At 35.4% G+C, this 20,155-nt stretch overlaps 1 protein-coding gene and 1 long non-coding RNA gene across 15 annotated transcripts in view; one reads left to right on the forward strand and one right to left on the reverse strand.

The window, feature by feature from the left end:
* Window positions 1-20,155, reverse strand: part of LOC6640790 (heterogeneous nuclear ribonucleoprotein L) — a 146,011-nt gene that overhangs the window by 78,010 nt on the left and 47,846 nt on the right. The window lies entirely within an intron of this gene.
* On the forward strand, window positions 8,862-9,245 carry LOC111518411. Its single transcript, XR_002723959.2, has 2 exons — window positions 8,862-8,954; window positions 9,021-9,245. It is a non-coding gene; the product is annotated as an uncharacterized LOC111518411 (long non-coding RNA).

A 20,155-nucleotide genomic window follows, 5' to 3' on the forward strand; every position in this document is an offset into this window, starting at 1 on the left:
TTTGACAAAAAATAAATCTAGTTTCACCAGTTTTCTTTCATCATAGACAACTATCGATATTATGTGCATATATTTAAGGGTTTAAGCAATTTAAACTAGATTACTCTTAAATTTGACAAGATGAGAGCTCAGTGTCAATCACAAGGCTTATGTTTGAAAACACTTTCAATCCGATCACAATTTTTAGCCGATGTCAAAATCAAATCAACTTCAAAAGACCTGACAACCCTGGCCCACCAACCAGCAGAGTGACATGTATACACTTGTCTACTGAAGGAATTGAAGTTCTATGGAATCCTTCCTTGTGCATATCTTTCGAAATGTGTGTGAGCAAAGAAATTAGCAGGCAAACACGAGCAAAAGAAATAAATAAAACGAACGACACTCAAAAAGGAGGAGGAGGCCAGGAAAAAGGCAAAAAAGGAGCAAAAGTAGCAGACACGAAGGCAACGCAAAAAGACGGGCAGTAAAAAAGGATAAACTGCTGCTATGCTCCAATGGGAAGAAGGGGCAATGATTCAGGAGAGAATGGCAGCAGCAGCAGCAACAGAAAGCATCCTGGCAGTCACCGAGGCGACGTGCTCCCAACACTTCTTGAGTAATTCATAGAAAGGTCGTAAAAGCCGAGTCAAAGTAATTATGCGAGCACCGGAAAAAAAACACACACACATACACACCTCCCACACTCCACTTACTTACACACACACAGGGTGAAGCCAAGGACCAACAGGCAGGAAAGCCATTTAGATTGTATGCAAGAGTTGTTAAGACAAATACAAGCCTACACACTAACGCACACACACACACACACGTGCTCCAATTGCCTTGTTTCTTCATCTCACCTCCCTTACTCCCTTAGCTCCACATCCCTTTGATGAGTTGCGTAAATTGAGTGGGCTCCATGTATATGTGGGTGGGTGGCAGAGCAAAGATGAGTCTCTCTTTGCGAATAAGGGCGAGGATCAGGGCGTGGCCCAGAGTCAAGTTGGAGCACATTAAAGTGCCAGAAGTTGCCGTTCTTGCTTTTAGCTTCTAACGCGACAAGTGGCAACCCCCAAACCAACAAATTCATCTTGCATCTACACCTAACCATTAGAGTAGGAGTATGCAACAATTTTGTAGCATGCAATGCCTTAGAATGGCGGCTGGCTGTAAGGGGTGTGGCAAACTGAAAGTAAAGGGCGTGCCAAATACTTAGAAGGCATTACAATTCCCTTTTAATTGTTTAAATCACCACAAATCAGCGGAATGGCTAATGAACAACTTTGAAATGTAATAGCCCAAAAGCCATAATCAATGTGCTTTTGCCCATACTTTGGCTTAAATGCAAAGCAATTTCAGTTTCAGTTTTATTGTGTTGGAACTTTTTATTATGGCCACAAATTTTCCTTCTAGTTTGTTTTCTCAACTTTTCTATTAGAGGTGATATTAAAAACCAAAGCTAAGAATGTACCTAAAGAATTAAAGCAAAAGTAATAGTATCGTTAGCATGTATTACTAATGTTTTTTTAGTTAATTTACTTTTAAAATAATTTCGAAGGGTTTTTTATGCTGTGGAGAATATTTTTAATATTTCAGTTAAACAGAGTTTTTAGCATTCTTTTAAATTTTAAACTTACTTTAACCAACTTTTTAGCACAATTTCCTATTTCGGTTTAATTGTTTGTTTATGAAAGAGGTAAAACATTAAGATTCATCATCAAATTCAACAATTATTGTTTAAAAATTTGATCTAATTCAAAATTGGAACAAAAGTGGACCATAATTCAAAGAATACTGTCAACAAATTCAACTCATCATCTTGTTAGTCCTTATTTTATTTAACTATTTTCTCTGGAACTGCCTACATTTCCTATAAATTTAAGTTTGTATTCCACCATATTGCATTGTCTTAAGTTACGAAACAACTAAATTAAATTGATTTTGATTAAATTTCAAATTGAAGTTACGTATACGCCACATGGGCTCAAATGAATGGGTGTTTCTGGCTTTGCCTTTATATTGTTTAGTTGTTAAGCTGACTATAATTACTTTACACGAATAAATGATTGAAATTTAGAATTGCACGTATTTAAAATAAAACCTTGAAAGGTCAAATGGTAATTGCAACCAAATGCACTTGAATCTGAACACGAAAAGAAAGGCGTCGAAAATGATCTAGAATGACCAACAATTAAGCTAAGGAAAACCTTTCTTTAGATAAAGAAACTGTAATTAGCAATGATTTAGGCCAAAAGATAGCAAGTTATCAGGGTCAGAGGAAAGCACAAGAAACCAACCACGAACAGGATGTCTATAAAAAAAACCAATTAACAGTGCTACAGAAGGAAGACCTTTAAAGTGTCTTTGGGCATAGCGAGACCATTGAAGATTAGGCCAAACATGGTAGGGCAGGCAGAAGTACATTTTCTTATGACAACAAAATGTTTGCTCAATCTTAAGTTAACTTTGCCTAAGATAATAAGCCATAGAATTCTCGTTAATCATATTATGAGATGGCATGGCAATTCATATTAGAATTATGGCTAATGAAGCAGTAGCCATCGTCTGAAACTGCAAATCTAAATCCAATTTACCTGTCTAATTGTGAGACTGTCGCATCATATATGAAGTATATGTAGGTACATTCTCTTTATTCAGCAAACTCTGATTGGCAATTTTCAAGCTATCCCAATTGATTTCCACTAATGGGCTTCCTCTCCCTGTCAATCTCTCTCTCTCTCTCTCTTTCATTCAGTTCGTCTCATTACCCATTGAAAATTAGTTACATTTTATGCAATTAACAAGCCAACGGGCTCAAGGATAGAGTGGGGGGAGTGCCACCCAGTGCAGTGCAGCAAATAGACTCGTACATAAATGCAATTGATGCGCAAACTATTGACATTAATTGAATAAACCAATATGGACAGTTAGTTATTGAAACATGTCAAACTGAAGAAGAACTGAAGAGAGAAGAAGAAGAGACCAACTGAATATAGGGAGTAAGAGAGCATAGGGAATGAAGGCAAAAAGGAATAGCTGCTAAGCAAACATGTCACTCACTGTTGAAGGGGGGCACAGCATGGTGTGCTCGTGTATGTGTGTGTGTGTGTGTGTATTTTTTGCATCACCGAAATGGTTTTTGAGGGAGAGGTGGAGGATTTGTCAATGAATTGCCCTGACACTTGACATTTTGATAGACGAAAGAAAGAAATGTGGCGAAGCGCGTGCTTCAAATTTGACATATTGGATTCCTGATGAAAGAGGCTTTCCATTCTTCCATTCACACCCTCCTACTGCCTTCGTCTCGTCTGTTCATCCGCCATTCGTCCTCTTTAGCTGTATGCTTATGTTAATATACGTAAAAGGCATGCAAATTTTTGGTTTTTTTTTATTTTATTTTGTGGTGTGTCTCTTTTTACTATGCACATGGAGGAAAAAATTAAAGCTTTGGTTTGGTTTTTTGTATGAAATTTTCTTTCATAGCATTCATTTTTGCACCATCCCCAGCCCACACTCATCAATCGACATCCTGCGGTGAATGCGGTTGGGTGGCCCACGTCCAGGATTCATTTCCACACCGCATATATGAATATAAATGTTGCATCCACATCTACATTCACATCGTCATCATCATCATCCTCGATGAAGTCTGTTGTTATTCTTGCTACAATTGTTGGTGTTGTTGTTGTAGTTGCTACAACCGAACCGCAGCGGTAAATCGAAAGCCTCACGCAGAAATTGAGTTATAATATGAAACGGCCGGACAGGCCAAGGCTTACCAATACCACGAAAACCAATGCTAGTTTTTCACCCTCCCCACCACGTTTTATAGCATACATTTTGGGGCGGTGATGGCAGCGATGGAGGTGAGGAGCCTTTTTTGTGCGTCACTTTGGCTCGCAGTCAGTGTCGGTTGGTGGTGTTTGTGTTGTTGGTGGGCGGGCAAATGGACAGCAAGAAGAATAAACAACAGAAACAGCAACTACAACAACAACAACTATAGCAGGAGCAATAGCAAAATAAAATATGCAAGCAAATTTATGCAAATTTTATGCAATGCTGAAGCATTTAAAAACGACCAACTTGCTGGCGCACAACTAAAAGGAAACGGGCCATGCCATGCAGTAGTAGTGCGAAAACGAATCTCTCTAGACGGAAACTGATTACCAAGATAGACAAATCCCCGCCAAGGGAAAAGGGACCACACGCACAGCACAGTAAAGAATGACGAAAGAAGGAGAAAAAACACTAGGGAAAATGTGGAAAAGGGCGATTGAGTAAACAATATTGGTAAAACTAGCAGTTTGTCCACAAGCAAATTAAAGGATGAATTGGTCCATATCCTTGTTAATCCTTAATTGGAAATGCATTAGAAAACCAAAAAGGAAAAAATAAAGGATACATAACGTTTTCCAATTTCTATGATAATAACTTAATGCAAAGGTTGTATGTATGTATTAGGGTGTGACACCATTTGACAGCAAAGGAATTGATAAGAAAATCCATACACTGAATATCTTAATCTCATATTTATTTTGTTTTCTAGTATTAGTAAAAGAGCTAACCCAAAAAAGTATGTAGGTTTCACTAAAATAGCTCATCAAAATACCTTTGCAAAAATCGTATGAACATACTTTTACTTTGGTATTTGTTTTATTTGGTTCCAGATTAAACTTATTTAATTTGATTATATTTGGTCATGTTGAATATTAACATATGTATATGAAATCAAGAATTTTTGTGGCATCGGGTGCTGAAATCCTGCTAACAGGATTATAACTTATAACTGGGTCATAGCTACAAAATTCCAGATTTCCTCCACCAAAATTGTGACCTATTTCCAGTACAGAAAAATTGGCCAATGATATTAATTTTATGCTTGTGAGTTTCCTTCAAAGACCTTAAAAAAAGGTTATTCTTTTTCCTTTTGGCAACTAGACCATGGATTTTTCATTAGTTGGTTATTTAAATTTCACATCTAACACTTTAGTAAACATTTACTTCATACGAAATGTGCCACCTCATACTATTCATAACTATGCTCCATGTACATTTTCATCTACTATTACGTATGAGTGATACGTAATCAGTATCAATATAAGTATTATCTACCGCTCTAGTAGTTATCTTTCTACTATCTATTTGGCTATCTATCGCTGCAATCGGTTCATTATCATATATCAATCTATATGTTATCAATTTCTCAATTATCCATTTTGAGTTGATAAAACGTTTTATCATCATCAAGCATAAATCTAAAACTATAGACGATTGAGAATATCTAACTCGATTTTCCTATAAAGTTTCCTAAAAACATAAGAAATACAATCCATTTGTGTGTGTTTCAACAGCTGATCAATAACAATTTCACCACCAACTTTCACAAACTTTCCTATCCTACAAATCCGTTTATTTTCCCCAGGCAGTTGCCTAATTTCTCACAGTGTACATTAACATAGTTTTCTGTAAATTCTTGAGTTTTATCTTTAAAGTAAGTTTTACAAGTTTCGCAACTTCTCTTTGGCCACTAACTACCAGCAGCATTAACATCAGCATCAGCATCAGAGCGGCAGCTGCACACAGAAGCAAAGTTGAACGAAAAGAAACAATTATGTTGACCATAACAAATGACAACAATGGTCTTCGTCTCCTTTGACCCATTGCCAATCTATTTTGCATCCGTCTTTGTCTCGAGATGCATTGGCCAAGTCAAAAAAAAATGCAGAAAAACTTTTTCTTTGACCACTTTTTTTTCGTCTTTTTCAGCTGACCAAGTCAAAATATTGCACTGGTCAACTATTGTGAACTGTGGTCAACTGACCACTCGGTCATTTGTACTCTACCCACCGCCTCCACCACCCATCCCACCTAGCTACCATCTCTTCTGTGTGAAGTAAACCGCGCTTGCCTTTGCGGTTGGACTGCAATTTGTGTTGCATTGTTGCACAAAAAAAAAAAAAAAGAAAATTCGGCAGCAAAAGTTTTGCACGTTTTCTTTTTTTCTTTCTCTTTCGTTTTTTTGTTTTGTTGGATGTGAGTTTTGTTCTTTTGCCGAGAAATAAATGTTGCCTTAATGCTGCGGTCAAGTTAGCTGGCTCTGCTGACTAACGGTTGCCTTTTCTTTCAACAATTGTCGTGACTTTCATATCCGGCCAAAAGCCAAGAATTTGCAGAAGAAGAGAACTGTCATTCAACTTCCTGGGTAATGTGATTGTAAAATGGCATGCTTCCGGCTTGCACATTGAGAGCATGATCAAGACAGACAAGGCAAGGACCAAAAAGCCACTTACAAATTGATTCCACCCAAACACCAGAAAACGAAGAGAGACAGAGAGAGAGAGAGAGAGAGAGGGAGAGAGCCGGACTGAAAAGGAAAGGCTCGTGTTGGCTGAGGACAACAATCAAATATAATCAAGCCAAAGATACCAATTTGTAGACGCTTTTCTTTGGTCAAAGCACGTAAATTATCTGAATAAAGACAAACTCTTCCCACGGGAGTCCTAACTAATGGCATTGTGTGTGCGTATGTGTATGTATTTGTGTGTGTGTCCCTCTGTGTGTTTGTGTGAGCCGTGTGGTAATAAACATTTCAAAGATTAATTGTTTGCATAATCAGTCTTTGTGCGTTTTTCCTTGCTTCGTTATAGTTTCCAAGGGGTATATAAGCCATTCCATCCCTACCACTAACCCTCACCACCATCGCTTCTTTGTTCTCTATATATCTGGGGGACTGCTGATTTACGTTGCCTATATGCAATATTTATGGCACCTTCTATTAATTGTGCGTTAGCATATTTAAACGCACTTTATGGTAACATATACATATATATTATATACCCCCAAAAGGCACTTGAATTATTAGTAGGCATTAAATTTTAAAGGTATCTGCCTTTCTTGGCCTTTGCACTTACTTCCATAAATTTTTTTTCCAGAACAATCCTTCTGGCTCTTGTCAAGGTTGATAGACTGTACCATAAAAGGTTATCATAGAAGATTTCATGTCTCTTTCCCCTGGAGCTGGTTAAGATATATGACATAACATCGGGGACGAGTGGAATTGTATTTAAAAATAATGAGAAAATTTACAGTAATGATGTTTGAACACACAACTAAGAGAATTATTATAGCTGCTTTTACAATTACATTGACTTATTTAGTTGAATTGGTAAAGTTCTATATTAGTCTGGGTCATCTCTTTAATACCCCATTATAGATGACAGTTCGTCTCAGTGCGAGAGCAACTAATTTTTAATAAGTCGAGTACTTTTAAACTAAACATCCGGTTTCGTTTTTATTTTTAACCATTTGAAATCATTTATACCTTTGTGAGCATTTATGTAGGTAACAATTTACATGCTCTGTTAAACTTGACTGTTAGACTTGAAAATTGATGAACTAAAATATATATGGGTAGAACACATTTTCTAGTTTCTATGTTATTTTGTTAATGAGTATTTTTCGAAATTTCCGTATGCATCGTTTATTTCAATCAGTTGCATCGGCAACCAAACATTTGTATATACAACATACGTACATTGTAAGGCAATTCCTATTGTTAGTTTGGTGCACATTCTACGGGCATAATTAAAACCACGACTAGTGAGCCCTGCCCCCCGCACCACCACACTCTTTCCTCTGGCACATCATTCACACATAATGATCACATGATGGTCGCTATGACCACCTAACTATATATACATACTTATATATATGGTCTGGATAGTAGATAGATGATAACAATGGCAAATGTCGTCCATTGTATGTTTCTTCCACTTTTGCATACCCATTTCAATTTTATACCATTCCAATCTGCTGACATATGAACCGGAGATGGAGTTGGAACAATGATGAACACACACAGACACACACAGACACACACACACCCATAGAGTTATATCCAATTTGCCTCAATTCACATACCAAATCGAAATTTTAATTATAATCTTTGCAGTTAATTACAGTGGAAAATTTAATATGCAAAATCAAATCACATGGCGTATGCGTAACGTTAAAACGTTTATTAGTTTGATTTACTATCCTACTATATATGCTTTAATTAGCAGAATTATTTTTGGAAAAAAGTTTTTAATTTTTATTTTGTGGCCACTATTGTTTAAGCCTTCCTTTGTTTCCTTTCTCTCTCCATCTATCTCTCTCTCTCTCTCCCTGTGTGTTTGTGCTTCTCAGCTGATTTGGTTAATTTGTTCATCGATGACTGAACTGAATGAAACTGGGTTCTGGTATTTAAATAAGAGGCTTTGTGGTAATGGTCAAAAGAGAGCTCTGGCTGGCAGCAGACGGATCTTTAAACTACTTATCAATGCGTTGTAAACGAAAATCAATTTGTGCCCATGAACAGGAGCTTAAATACCGTTGTTTCTGTTGTTTTCAATGGAATGTAATTTAAATTTCCTACGAATTCCAATTAAGATAACTATAAGCCATTTTCAACAGGAATTATTGAACAAATTATGACCAAAATCCATAGATTTATTTGATTTTGCCGGAATTGATGCACAAATATGGTTCTCCCATAATTATTTTTGTCGAAATTTGTATGGTAATATTTCTATTTTAAGTGATTGGCTTAAAACCTTCAACCTTTAAACAATCTAAAACATTAAAACTTAATCGTATTTAATTGTCAGTTCGATTTATGCCTTTTACTCTTTTGCCTAAGTCAATTGAATATTTAAAGCTAGCCAAAAACGACTTAAATCAAAACAATACTTTTACTTGTAGATTTTGCTTTAATATCAATACAAAGGGTAACAAGAAAAACTAAACATTTTTTCATTTATATGCTAATTAGCCATGCCAAATCAAATTTTGACCATAACCAATCCATTGAGTTATAGACAGAAAGTCAAAGAAAAACATTCAACATTCGATCATGAAGATTTCAATATGGTTAATGCTTTTACTAGAAGTTTTCAATTCCTCAGCTTTAAGAAACATCCCACTTTTGGATGGTAATTTCAACAATGTATTTTAGTTTTTAATAATATTTATCTTCAATCTTCATATTTTTTTTGCAGTGTGCAGTAAGAATGATGTAAAGGTTGAATGTGTCCCATCTTGTCCAAGAATTTGTATGACTTCTCTGGTTATACGCAAATGTCCAATTCTAAAATGCACAAAAGGATGCGCCTGCCGAAGTGGATATGTTCGAAAGGACTCCATTTCGGGAATGTGTATTAAACGTTCCGATTGCAAACGTTGGGTATTGTGAGAAATACAACAATTTGAGAGATAAGTTGGAACACGAAGTTTTCGTTTATTTGCCTTGCATTAGTTTAGTGGTAAAAGCAACTATTAAGTCAAATATTTGAAATTTGCATTCTATCACCGAGAGAAGAAGCAGTAGATGAAAGGAATTGAAGTTGGAATTTTAAACCAAAATTTCGTGTCTGAGTTAAAAATGTTTTGTACCCCAGGTATCCCTCACAGATATTATTCCCCAGCTTAGCTTCTTACACAAATGCAAATCTTATACGCCAATCAGTTGGTTTTTTTCTTCCTTTTCTTGTGGTTGTCTCTGGTTGACATTTTATTTGATGTCACACACACATACAGACACAAGGTAAGTATATTCCATGTGCCGCCGCAATCAAAGAATTTCACTTTATAACTTAAAGGAGGAGGTAAATGCCAACAAAATCTCAATAATATTTGCTTTCTCTGTCTCTTTCTCTATCTCTTTCGTTCTGTCAATTTATGTAGCTATCTCTTTCTTTCGTTCTGTGCGGTGCCAACACTTGGTAGTGTCATTTGTGCGCAGTGGAAATGTCATGTCTGTGTCAAAAATTTGTATTGTGTTGACATGCATTTGACAACTTAATGAATTTTCTTCAAATTTTTTGGGAATTTACAGTGAAAAAAAAAAAAACTTCGCATAATTTATTTGTGCAAGTGGCTCCCTCTGTATAGATCAACACTTGAAAAATTTAACCCCAAAAAAATAGGAAACGAGAAACCGACAAGTGCTAAGAAAATTACACATAAGCCCATTGAGTTTATGAGAAAAGTTTGAGAGCAAAAAAAAAAAAAAAATGTCCGTTACGTGCCTCATAAAATGGTCTGGCCAAAAACATATTTTAGCTGGATGGCATATTTTTCTTTTGGTAAGTTTTTCTTTGAAAAAAAAAAGAAGGAAAGAAAAACTGTTTATGGCGGAACGTCAAGTGTAGACCTTAGTTGTATGTAATTTGGTTTTATGCTTTATCGCTTGCTTCATTTTTATTATGATTATTATCGGGGGAATTCCTTTGCAAGTTCCTTTCCTGTTTCCTTCCTCATCTTATGCCAAAAGTTTTTGTGATTGTTGTTTGAATTCTCCATTGGGGAACCTAAACATTTTCTTTTTTATTTTCTTTGCTTTTTTTTGGGCAAATTTTCTAGTGATTTATTGAGTTAGTTGTGTTTTTTTTTTTTTTATTATTTGTTGTGTCTGTATTTTGGGATTCTATTCCTGTGTTTGTATGTGTGTGTGATTATATGATGTGACTTTGATGTTTCGGGATTTTCAACAGATTGAAATGGACAAGTACTTGATGGAGTCTACCTGCTGCCTGCCTCATGATTTACGCTTGATTTTAACTAAATAAAGTTATTAGATACGGTTTTTGGGTTCACTCACGCACTTGTGTATACAATGTGGATGGATAATCAAAAGGTGGAAACACTTACCTAAAATGAGAAGAGAAGAAAAGAAACGTTAAGTAAATTGTTATTATATTTTGGGTATAAGCATTAAAATAACCTTAAAGTGTAAGGCGATAAAGAAATTAAGAAATCTGCCCCTAGATAATTAAAGAGTTCGTTTTCTAAAAACTAAAAGGAATATTTGAACTATTTTCAATTATCTACATAGAATTTACGCAATGTGAAGTATTTTTGGACTATAAATTTTCTTTTGCATACATTAGGGAGTAAATTTCAGAGATTTCTTATAAAGAAATATTTAATTCTATTTAAGAAAAATTCAGTTTTATCATTCTAACACATAATAAAAAAAACTAAAGATATCGTTTAGTTTTAAGTAAGCTAACCAAAACTAATTGATTTCATCATTTAAAGACCATTAGTAAAGTTTGTGTTGAAATGTGAATAAATTTTCATGAATCTTTGAGACAAAATGGAAACTCAACTGTTAAGACTTTCTAAAGTTAAAAAGAAATGATAAAAAGTCAGTGGCAACTAATCCAAATCCGACATAAACATAGACAAACAGAGAGGAAAGGACATTGCTAATAGTAGCAATATTCCAAACAAAACGTTTCATAGATCTGCATGCTTTTGTATTGTCAAACAATGTTTCTTTTTGCAATGCAAATGTTTCCATATTACAAAGGCATATATAAAGCTGCTTTTTACTAAGAGAGGGATCAGAGGATGTTGTTCCCGCAAATGCCATCAATGACCATGTAACCCACTTCGTTCTATATAACCTCGTCACAATCCAGCCTCAAATATCCTACCCCACTTTCAGTTTACTTTGACCAAAACCCTAAAAACGTTTTTCTAACAATTGCAACCACAACAAACCGAAAGAGAGAAGTAGAAACGAAGCAAAACAAAACAAACCAAAACAATGGTTAAGCCAAAGCAATGAGAGTTGACTTCGGCCTTGCAGAAGCCAACCAAAGGTCCTTCAATTTTCTAAATTGCCAATGCAAAATTGTTAAATACTCTACCTAGTAAAGCAATTTATACACAGGTAGGTAGTATTCTAATAAATTTACAGTGTGTCATCAATTTGAGGCATTGTTCCGTTTAAAATGTATATACCCCATTTTTTGTGAACTAATACTAAAAAGAGAAAAAAATAAAACGAATCGCACAATGGCACAATGGTAAGCTAAAGCATACAAAAGAGAGCTGCACACGTGTGTGTGGGTTAGCACACGTGATTCCTTCAATAATGGGATTGAAATATTACGAAATCATTTGAAAAGTTTTTGCTATAAATCTTATAGATTGCAAATAGATTAAAGAAGGCATGTAGTATGTAAATGATTGAAGCGTTTATCGATAGTTTGTAAACAACTTATATAACGATACTTTAATGATAAAGTTCAAACGCCGATTTTAGTTTTAAATGAAGTAAGTAAGTCGTCACGCCGACTTAGGTATACCATACACCAGTAAAGCAAATATTTCAACTTTATTAAACAAATGCATTTTCACATGCTTTTTACAAGCATATCTTAGTATCTCGCTCACTCAATCGTACGAGCACCCTAGCGCCCCCACCAGCTGACGGCCAACTCCGGCCTTATGGAAAAACGTTTATATGCATAACTCGACTGTTTTTTGTCCGATTTTGATCAAATTTGGTATTTTGCTAGATACTAGTATTAAATTTAAGTGTGCCAAATTTGATTGCATAAGGTAAAAAAATACGGGAGATAATCAAGTTTTTAAAATAACGGGGGCTGAAAAGGGCGTGGCAAAATTTTTACACATACAAAATGTGTGCATTTACTAAGCGAATATACATACCAAATATGGTGTCTCTAGCTGGAATAGTTTTTGAGATAAACGCTTTTTTTAAATTGCGGGGGCGGAAAGGGGCGTGGCAAAAATTTGAAATAAACTTGATCACTCTACATACTACACGAGTCTACATACTAAATTTGGTGGCTCTAGCTCTTACAGTCTCCGAGATCTAGGTGTTCATACGGACAGACGGACAGACGGACGGACGGACAGACGGACAGACGGACGGACATGGCTAGATCGACTCGGTTGTTGATCCTGATCAAGAATATATATACTTTGTGGGGTCGGAGATGCTTCCTTCTGCCTGTTACATACATTTTGGCGACTTTAATATACCATTTCACCCTATGGGTGTATGGTATAATTAATGTAACGACTTCTGAACTACAGCTATTATCAATATAATCTATTAGCTCCTTGGAGTGCACTTCGATCTATCATTCGAATCATACTTATCGATAATTAATGCTATCGACAGGATATGTAAAGTTCAAACTTATCCTAATTATCATAATCCTTGTCAAGCATTTGCACTTATTTTCAGTCAATGCTTAATCCAAATGCAAACAAGCACGTCGTTCCCTTTTACAATTTCTTTCTAGGACCCCTTTATCCTTTCGTTCCTACGTGTAGGTATATACTTAACTGTAAAGTCGATATGCACAGCGCAAAATCCAAATTTAATGACCAAGTAAAGTAGACGACAGACAACTAAATGTGGAAAATAAGGTTTTGCCTAAGCAAAAAAAAAAAAAGAACAGGTTATCATCCATCCTCTTGTGACCCAGTCTTTTACCTTCTTGCCTTTCTCTGTCTCTCTCTTATTTTGTGTGTGTGTGTGTGTTTATTGGGGCGTGGCACTAATGTTTGTTGAATGTTTGTTCGCCTTTGTTATCGGCATGCGTCTTTTTGCAATTGGATATGCCTTTTATGCCTTTAGGCTATGTTAATGTTGACAATGCCTGGCCAAGGACATGACATGAGTGGCATGAAAGCATGAGCTTCTCCTAAATGTTGATGTAGTTTATGTTGTTATGGTATGCGATTTGGGTGGGTGGGAGGTATGTCAGGATAGGGAATCAAAACCAGTAGTAGTAACAGGACCTGGGACCCTTTTATGCAACCCCAGGGCAAACGACATCGACAGCAGAGAGAACTAGCAGCGCATCGACAACTTTTGATGCTTGTCTTCTTGCCGCAATCACCCGTACTCTCTCACACACTCTCTTTCCACATGCCACATACATATCTGACCTTTCTATGGCAAATTATGACATTGACAACTAGCCCAGAAGCAGTAGCAGGCAGTGGCAGGAGTTGAGTAAAGTTTTTTTTTTGCTTTTCGTTTTTAGAGTAGCATGGTTTTCTTGTTGTGTGTAGAGGTATCACATTTCTTAACATGACGGCCGTTGTGCCATTTTGTGGCATGCAATTTGTTGTTTGGCCTGCCACATAAATATGTCTCCTCCTTCGTCCTTTACACGCCCCAAAAACACACCCAACCAATCTTTCTCGGCTCACTTTCGTCTAAATAAATATATTTCATGCAAATGTCTTTTTCAACGCCTTATACACACACACACAAGTTTAGCTTCTTCTTTTTCTAGAGTGCACAAAAAGTGTTGCATACTTGACAGCGTCTTCCACTTGTCCTTGCTGCTGCTGCTGCTGCTGCCTTTTTCTACCCCTTTTTGCTTCTGTGTTTGCCGTTTTTGCTGCCTGTTAAATTTTATTTTCATTACAAATGCGTTTCTTGTTTATGCTCTTTGCACAAAACTTGAACACAACACGCAAAGTAGAAAACAACAAATAACTAAACAACATAGTTTTATACATATATATGAAAAGGGAGGAAGAAACCTGACAAACAAACTAAACAAAAAATCCATTTTTATAGTTCTCCTCTTTGTTTTCATTGTTTTTCCTGTTCTTACGTGTTGTTTTTGGTTTTGCATTTTGGCTATTGTTTTGCTAGCCACGATTTTTAGTTGATTTGTTGTTTTGCATTACAAATTCCTTCACCTCTCTAACCAACCAACTAACCAAACAACCCACTCCGCCGACCCACCTATCACACCAGTACATACATACGTGCGAGCATTTGAAAATTTCAACATTTTCATAGCGCGTCAGTCGCATTGGGAAAATTTATGTGCATACATTTCTGGGCCATCCATTCATGCGTTCCATATATTCCTTTCTACCTACCTTTTCCACACCCCTCTTTCCTCTGCTCTATCTGCACCTTTTATAAAAAAAAACACACAACCTCCTTCCTTCCTCTATTGCTGTCATTTGTTGCAGTTGATTTCGTGATTCCATGCATAATTACGGGAGACTAGATGAAAATAGAACTATATATGTACATACATACATATACATATATAGATATTATGCATGAACTGATTTTTATGTATGAATAGAAAGAATATGGGTTTAATAGTGAATGGATACATATTGCCAGGACGACTACTATTGTTAGGAATAGGCAGACGTAGATAGCAGACAATTTTAATTTTTTACACGTTGTTTTCTATGAAAACACGGAAATAAACACGCTCATGAAGAATAACAAATAGCTAAAACATGGAATCAAGTTATTCACAAACAATTAGTAAGCTTGTTTAGGAAATCATTCTTATCCACACACTTTAATTAAATATACTTTCCAGTTAAATAAGATATAAATATAAATATAGGACAGAATTAGTAACTTTTAACCGACAAAGTAAACTTAGTGCTTTTCTCACAACGTATACGCAGTGTATGCCAACTAGCTTTATAATATTCAATAAATCTCAATTAAATAGAATAAATGAGAATCGGAAAGTATCTATTAGACGGAAAGAAGCAATTTTTCAAATTGTAAATACTTTAATACTTTTATAATATTCTTTATCTAATGTCTTAACATTAATACTTATATAATATTCGATACGAAATCAATTACAGTTAACCAATTAACCGAATTGAGAGTGCTTCGAGCCGAATAGTGACCATTTTTTAAATCATATGGAAAACTAATTTTGAAAAAAAATCATCAGTTTTTATTTTTTTGGTTAAATTATATGACAATCGAGTGAAAACTTGCGAGGCTTAGAAGGTTAAGAGTTTGTCCCCCTATGATATTTGAGATGTTAAACTTTTCTATTACAATCCCATAGAATTTATAAACCCAATGTAACATTTGGGAGCTTCAAATTGTATAAAAGCCAGCAAAGACATTTTACATTTTAAATAGCCTAAAGCCAATTCTGTGGCTTACCTGCTGAAAGCCTTATACTTTCATTTAACAAAAGAAAAAGGTATGAAAATTTTAAACAAAATAATTTCATTAGATAAATTAAATGATGAATAAGAGTTATGAATATGAATCTAATACATATGTAAAAGAGTGAACCTATTCAAAAACTTTTTTGGCAGACATAAGCAAAAAGCTTTTAACACCCAAAAAACTTTTAAAATAAAATTCCAAAATGTTTGGCTACTTTGAATATTTGAATCGAGTATGTGTGTGTGTCAATGTGTGCGTGTGTGGAATTTTTCCTCAATTAAGTTTATGGGCAAAGTTGTAGGCATTTATATAGCCAAAGAGGTCATCTTTTTGGTCAATTGAAAGCAATTTTGGCTTAAGCGTTAACTGGGTGACAAAATATGCTATAAACTATTTAGATTTTTCTTTAGAATTAAAGTTAAACTGAGAGAAAATAAAGTTTACCCTTATATATAGCATACTTTTTGGGGCACAGTTTTTCAGAGGAAAGATTGTGAAATTAATATGTTACATGAGCCAGAAAATTAATAGCCTGCAACATATTGTTTTAGACCTTGCTCCGCCCACTTTTTGTAGATTAGTCAGTCAGTCAGTCAGGCAGTCAGTGTGCCTGGCCGCTTGTCTGGCTTTCTGTCTGTTTGTCGGTAATTAAAAGATTAATTTTTAATGTGCGCTTAGTCAGAATTGCGACTGTATTGTATATGTTTGGGTGAGAGAGAGTTTGCCGCTAGCGTAACGTCATAAAAATAAAAGGATTTGAAAACACACACACACATACCTATGCACATGCACACCCACAACCACCCACCCAACACATTGTAATTTATGCCCAGATTCTCGGTTTTCATCATATCATCTCTGACGGCAACTTTATGAGCCATTTTCAACTAACTCACATCCGCTTACCTCCTCATACTCTCCCCCACCACCGCTTCCATCCCTATGTCACTTCTTTTCCCCTACCCCTTTTCATTTCTGTACCGCAACATAACATCAGTTTTTCGGTTTTTTTTTTCTTTTTGGGTTCAGAGTTTTGTTGTTCCTTCTGTTAAATTTTTTATTATTACGCTCTGGGATTTTTGTTATATATTTCAACCTCTCCCCATTCCACCCAACCTCTCCTCGTACACTCGTTCGCTAGCAGCTGCAAATTAAATGTGCACACCTTTTAATTATTAATATAGTTTGCCGTTCGTCTCTGATTTCCATACTCATTTTCATTCAGATGGAAAACAAAAATATAACAACAACGACAAGAAAAATTCAGCGGCGCGAAAATCAGTTGACCAACGCAGCAGCCCAAAAACAAAAAAGGAAATAAAAACAGAAGTTATAAAAATAAAAAGAAAAACACAGCAACAACAAAGCAAAACAAGTCAATTAAATATTAAATTACAAAAAAAAAAAGCGTACAAATAAATTAACTGTTGCACGTGTCAAAGACAAATTGAAAGTGGCAAACAAAATGGAATTGATGAATTATGAATATGACACGAACGCAATACAATGTTTAAGCCACTGTTGATTATCGACAAGAGCCAAAAGCAATAAATAATCGTGGCAAAAATCGTAGATTTAACTCCAACTAATAAATCTTTCGAGATATGAAATGTTGGCGATTAAAATCTTAAAACCCATGAATAAACTTTGCAACTGGGATTATGCTTTATGCTGGCTTCTATCCTTTGCTACTTTGGCATTTATGAATTCATCTATCTGAACGTGACTGAGTTGAAGTAAGTACAAATCATAAGCTTCGACTTACTGAAATGTAGAAAAATGTTGACTATTGGGTCATCAGTTTCTATTTTTAATAAAGTCTACAAAAAAGTTAAATAAAGCTAAATAAAAGTCAGCATTGAAATATCAAAAAGATTGATTAATGTAACAAATATTTAGTAAATCTATTTCAAACGACCAAAAGTATGCTATAATTGTGTTGGTGAAGCTTCTTTTAAAGTTCTTAAAAGATTTTTAACCTTTTGCCAAAACGATGAAACCAACTTACTTACACTTCTAAGATAAAAAGTAAAGCGCTTTCATTCAAGTTATCTTCTCAAAAGGCCGTTGACCCGGTTTCAAGCAGATAACAAAAACAAATGAAAAATAAAACTTCCATATAATATATTTCAACTCGTTTAATTAGCTCGATTCGACTGATCACGTTTTTTCAATTCTTTTAAAATATGCCTCGATTAAGTCCTTAAAAATTTGTGAAGCTTCCTTGTGTTGTGACAACTAAATGAATACACTAAAGAAATATTCATTTAGTTTATATGAAAAGTACTGTATAAGATTAAAAAAGAAAAAAAGGTAAAATAATTCTACATCTGAAAAGTAATACAATCCTTTTTCCCTTTCTTCCTCAATTATCTATGTATGTATCTTTTTAACTAGATCACTTTAGTTACTCTTAAACTATGCCACATTGAGCAAACCCTTTTAATATTAACTTTCTCTTTGCGAAAAAACATTCTACTTCTGGCATCGTTTTGCAATTTATTTAAAATGCGCAACTAAAATATCCATTTGAAATCCTTCAACCCGCATCCTTAGCAATACATTAAAACGTTCTGTTTCCTGCAATTGCTGCTGTTGGAAAAAAAGGAAAAGAGAGTAAAATTCCTGGCACATTAATCGCTATTCTATGTTCATTTCTCTTGTCTCTCGTTTATCGTTGCCGCTGCCTGCTGACTGCCTGATTGCCGACGGGATGGTCCTTACTTCCTACTCCAAAGCCTTCTCCTCCCCCACGTGCCACCTGTCATCCTTGTTGTCGTTGTCCGTGTCAACAGTTTTGTGCCTGCTGTTGTTGTTGTTGTTGTTGATGATGTTTTTCTTACTCGCTTCTGGTTCGTGCACTATCATTATTATTTTAAATGCAGAAAAGTTGCCAACACTTTTCTCTTTGCCCATTCATCTCATTGTTTTTTTTTTTTTTTTTGTTTGTTTATTTACCTACAGCGACAAAGCGGGCGCATAATTAGCTGCAAAACAAAAGCAAATAGACAACAACAACAGAAACCAAGTCCAGCTACAGCCAATTAGAGAGTGGGACAGAGTAATAGATTGAGAGAGATAGATAGAGGGACAGATATCTCTCCTAACCCAAAACCCCGAAACGAAAACGCTGCTCAACCAAATAAACTTGACAAATTATACGCTTCGATGCTCTGCTTCGCCGTTGCCCCATTCATTTGTGCCCCATTGTGGGTGTAAAAATCCGTAACACCGAAATGCAAATTGAGGCAAGCTTTTGACAATAATATGACAACAAGAACCAGCAGCAGCAACAGTTGCAACAACGAGTGCCACCATTTATTACTTGCAGCCATAATCTAAATTGCTTTTTTACAAATGGAAGTGGGTGAACACATGATCACACACACACCCATTGCCTAAAACATTTCAACAAACTAAAGACAAGGTCTCGATTTGAAAATACTCTTCTATCAAATTATTAGACTTTACCAGAAAGGGTATGACAATGAGTCGACTAAAGCGAATTTGTTTTTGTGCTTATTTCATAGATTTAACCATGCGTAGGACCAACAACCAAACTACTGACATTCACAAGTGCTGTGTGCGCTTTTTTTCGACATTGAGTTGCCTGAACTAATAACCACAGAAACCTAAAACCTGATTAAGCTGCGGTTAATGAGCCACTCACTCACTCTAGACTAAGCTGAGATAAATGCTAAATCGCGGAGCATGCATATGTATGTACATACATATCTTTCCACATATGTATATGTGGCCACCAAGGCGTATCAATTGTCGCAAGGTGTTCGGGGTTTCAAACCATATTGCACAAGCTGGAATTGGCGGTTTTTTGTTTTATGGCCGCGACTTTGGTAATCAAGAAGGCGATACTACAGATGCCATTGAGTTGAAAAAATAACAAGCACTTGACATATTACTATTGATGATGATTCAATGTAAAGGCAAAGGTGCGGTGGCAGCTGTGGTTGATGTTAGATGATAGCAAAAAATGAAGAGACAAAACCCAAATAAGAGACAAACTACAAATTACATCAAATTAAAATGCCTCCTATCAACATAGTGCAATAAAATCGAAATGCCAAACCTTGTTTTGACCTTAAGCCAGTTGAGAATTTTAATGGAATGAAAATATTACTTAAAACACACAAAAAAGAATTAAACGTTCTTGAAAAACTAACTTTATGTTTGTTTTCGACTAAGTAATCCTTTAATTTCCAAACATGTGCTTAAACAAGTTGAGAATTTTAAGGGCATTCAATAAAAAAAATTAATCGATCTAAGAGAACGAGTTCAAGGATAAACACGAACATTTTTACTCTACTTGTAGAGAGTAATACAAAAAAATAAGTAATGAAGTAAGTAAGTCGTCTCGCCGACTTCGGTATACCATAC

The sequence above is a fragment of the Drosophila willistoni genome, assembly GCF_018902025.1.
Source record: "Drosophila willistoni isolate 14030-0811.24 chromosome 2L unlocalized genomic scaffold, UCI_dwil_1.1 Seg168, whole genome shotgun sequence".
NCBI classification, from domain to species: domain Eukaryota; kingdom Metazoa; phylum Arthropoda; class Insecta; order Diptera; family Drosophilidae; genus Drosophila; species Drosophila willistoni.